The sequence below is a fragment of the Lactuca virosa genome, chromosome 7 (assembly GCF_052849685.1).
Source record: "Lactuca virosa cultivar CGN04683 chromosome 7, Lactuca_virosa_CGN04683_v6, whole genome shotgun sequence".
In the NCBI taxonomy this organism is placed as follows: Eukaryota; Viridiplantae; Streptophyta; class Magnoliopsida; order Asterales; family Asteraceae; genus Lactuca; species Lactuca virosa.
Genome location: NC_136432.1, coordinates 184,971,944 through 184,976,033, shown reverse-complemented (window position 1 = coordinate 184,976,033; position 4,090 = coordinate 184,971,944). Strand labels below are relative to the sequence as shown.

The following is a 4,090-nucleotide window of genomic DNA, read 5'->3' as shown; positions in this document are numbered from 1 at the left end:
AATGATCCTAGGCATACAAACAACGGAAATTCAACCAATTGACTGATATATTGTTGTTTTGTTATATTTAGTCAACATTTCTTAATCAAAGTCTTTCTTTCTTGGCTCTATTAGTTGATCCTTCATCTGCCTTTTATTTATCCTTCTTTTGCCTCTTTTTAGTCATCATCTTTCTTTGTCACCTTACACACAGCTATTTTTATATAATTGATATTGGTGACTCATAATTCATCTCCATGTCCAGAACGTTCATTCCTAATCTAGTTATATGGCTGAATGTTAAACTCATAGATGGTCTATATTATGTTATCACATGTCACAAACAATTAATATACTAAACCATCCTTTCATGGTTCAATATTTGAATCACTTCAACATGTTGAGAGTCATCTCCCTTCTATACGTGTTTGTAATAGTCACATGCACAGGATCATCAGTAATTAGCCATCATGATGAATGTTCAGCCTTGTTTCAGTTTAAGCAAAGCATGACTCATCAGGATGATCCAGCTTGTGCTGTTCTTGGGCTTCAAACGTTCCAATCTTGGAAGCCCAGAAGCAATGCATCGGATGCTGGTTTTGATTGTTGTTCGTGGTATGGGGTGGAGTGCAGCAACGACAATGAGTATGGTCATGTGGTCGGCCTTGACTTGAGTGAAAGCTTTCTTTGCGGGCTATCAACTCTAACAGCACCCTCTTCAGCCTTGTTCATCTTCAGAATCTCAACCTTGCACTTAACCACTTTTATGAATCTCAAACCCCATCTGAGATTGCTCGTCTAAAGAAATTGAGAAGTCTCAATCTCTCTGATTCTGAGTTTATTGGCCGAATCCCAAATGAAATCTCACAGCTGATGCAGTTGTCTTCTTTAGATCTATCACAGAATCCACTAAAGCTACAAAGTCCTAGTGGCCTCAAGGATCTAGTGCAAAACATGACAGGGCTCAACGAACTCCATCTCTCCGGGGTTGACATTAGTTCTTCTGTACCTCATTTATTGACAAACTTTTCTTCTTTAAGGTCAATCAAGCTAAAAAACTGCTCGCTTAGGAATAAATTTCCTGAAGCAATATTTCAGCTACCAAAGTTGAAAATTCTTGACGTGGAGTCCAATCCTAACCTCTTTGGTTCCTTTCATGAATTTCATAACAACAACTTACTTGAATATGTGAATCTAGGTTTGACAGGCTTCTTTGGGATTGTACCAAATTCCATAAGCAAACTAAATCATTTGATAATCTTGCGCCTTACCAAATGCTCTTTCTCAGGGCGCATTCCAGCTTCACTCTCTAACTTGACACAACTCACTTACTTAGGTTTAGGTATGAATAAGTTCACAGGTTTAGTTCCTTCATTGATAAGTCATTCGAAACTCAATATTTTGGAACTTACAGGTAACAAATTTGAGAAGGGATACTTGCCTAGTTGGCTTGGCAAGCTGACTACACTTAATGAACTTTATATAGCTGATATGAACATAAACGGTGAAATCCCACCCTTTCTTGCAAACCTAACCAAACTTAGTGTGCTCCAAATGGGAAAAAATGTTCTTACACGTCATATACCATCCTCGTTATTCAACATCAGCCAACTAAGAATGTTAAGCCTTCAAGAAAACCAATTGCAAGGACCAATTTCAAGCTCATTTTCAAACTCCAAAAGTCTTCAACATCTTCGCCTACAGTGGAACGATTTCAGCGGTAAGGTAGACATAGACATATTCCTACGACTTAACAAGCTCGAAACTCTCGCATTGGGTTTTAACATGATATCTTTAGTGGCTACCAAGAACTACTCGAATAGCACCTTACCAGAATTGAAAGACGTAGAACTTCAATCATGCAACTTGAAGGAATTCCCTTCATTTTTTAGATTCCAACAAAAATTGAGGATTTTACTTCTTGGACACAACAAAATTCATGGCATGGTACCTGTGTGGATATGGAACAACAGCCAAGAAACTTTACAACTGATTAGCCTTTCGTATAACTCCATCACTGGCTTTCATCAGCATCCTCATTTTCTCCCATGGAAACGTTTACAAGGATTTTACATCTCGTATAATCAGGTACACGGGCAGCTACCACTTCCACCATAAACCACAGTTCTTTATGGTGTCTCAAACAATAATCTGACTGGAGAAATACCACCATGGTTATGTGAATTGAAATGTCTACAAGAGTTGGATTTGTCTTCTAATAACATGAGTGGAACACTTCCTTCATGTTTAGGCAGCTTAAGCAATTCATTGGTGGAATTAAATTTGAGACGAAATAAATTTCATGGCATAATGATGAATGCATTTAGGCATGGAAGCCTGTTGGAAAGTATTGATTTGAGCGAGAATAGATTTGTGGGTCAGCTACCACGATCATTAACAAATTGTACCAATCTAGAGGTTCTCTCTCTTGGAGACAACTCTATCGATGACATTTTTCCTTCTTGGCTGGGACTTCTCCCCAAGCTTCAAGTTCTTGTTTTGCGGTCCAACAAATTTCATGGTCCAATTCAAGATTCAACAACTGCTTGCTCACAGTTCCCTAAGTTGCGGATCATGGACCTTTCTAACAACGGTTTTAGTGGTCGATTGCACCATAAATTCTTCCACACATGTTTAGCTATGAAATCAATTGGAGAATCGTTTGTTCTGGAAACAACAATGTCCTTCAGCTCATTCAACACAAAGTCGCCATACACGATGACATTAATATACAAAGGTTTCAGAAGAGAGTACGAAGAGATTTTAACCTTATTCACGGCTGTTGATCTCTCTTGCAACCATTTTGAAGGAGAAATCCCGCTATCACTCCAAGATCTTAGAGGGATTGAATCACTCCATCTTTCCAACAATCATTTTACCGGGTATATCTTTCCATCGTTAGGGTACTTGAAGAATCTTGAATCGTTGGATCTCTCCCAAAACAAGCTATCCGGAGAAATTCCTCAACAGTTGGTGCAACTAGGCTTCCTTGCCATTTTCAACGTGTCAACAAACCATCTTGATGGACGCATACCCCAAGGGAAACAGTTTGATACATTTGACAACAGCTCCTACAAGGGGAATCCACGATTGTGTGTACATCCTTTATCCAAGGAATGTCAAGATTCAAAGGCATCAATACATCCACCAGCAAGCAATACATCTGAGGCTGTTTCTCTCCTCCCAAGCGAAAGAATTGACTGGATTATCATATTCTATGGAGTTGGAAGCGGGATGGTTGTTGGGATTGTTTTTGGAAACTTTCTATATACAAAGTATTATGATAGGTTCAGGAAGAGGAAGGACAGATGGGTAAGGCCACTTCGTAACACGAGGAGAAACGAAGGTACAAGGTTTTCTGAAATGCACGTTTTACGATCGTGAATGCTTTATTTTCTACAGATAAAAAAATGTGAACTTAAAAACATAAACCTTACCTTAGCATGTATTTCAGGACGTGCTATAGCTTATGTGACAACCCGAAATTTCAATCTTGTACAAACCATTCAATTCAATCAAAGTTAGACTTATTCCTACAAACTTTTAGCACTATATAGAGTCTATTTGAGCATTCTGAGTTTAGTACATCAAGGGAATAAGTGAATGGAAGTGCCAATAGAAATTGTAACCCATCAAACATGCCATAAACCCTCAAAAGAGGAGTTTACGGCCAAAGGTCATGGGTTTACGGCCGTAAACACATGGTGGCCGTAAACTCCATGCTATATATGGGGTCCTTAGTCATTTTCAGCCACTTTTCACTCCTCCAAGTCTAGAAACTCGAATTCTCTCCCAAGGATCTTGAAGTTTTTGCTTCCAATCTTCAAAATGTAAGTAAATCCTTCCATATATGAGTTAATACATCTCTTCTCCTTAATTCACTCTTGATTTCATCCATGAAATCTCTTCTTTTGGGTAGATCTTCAAGTGTTCTTCATTTCACCAAGAACACCAAGTACACACACTAGTGTTTTTGGGGTCTAACCACCCTTTCAAGCTTCTACTACGTAAGTACACTATCCTTGGCTTGTTACATACTAGAAACACTTGTTAAACATCTAGAAATCTTCAAGAAATCGTGACCAGAAGGGAGTTTACGGCCAAGGCAATC

The 4,090-nt window shown here is 38.7% G+C and overlaps 1 pseudogene; it reads left to right on the top strand.

The window, feature by feature from the left end:
• Positions 1–933: 933 nt before the first annotated feature.
• On the top strand, positions 934–3,363 carry LOC145124555 (receptor-like protein 6; annotated as a pseudogene).
• Positions 3,364–4,090: the final 727 nt, after the last annotated feature.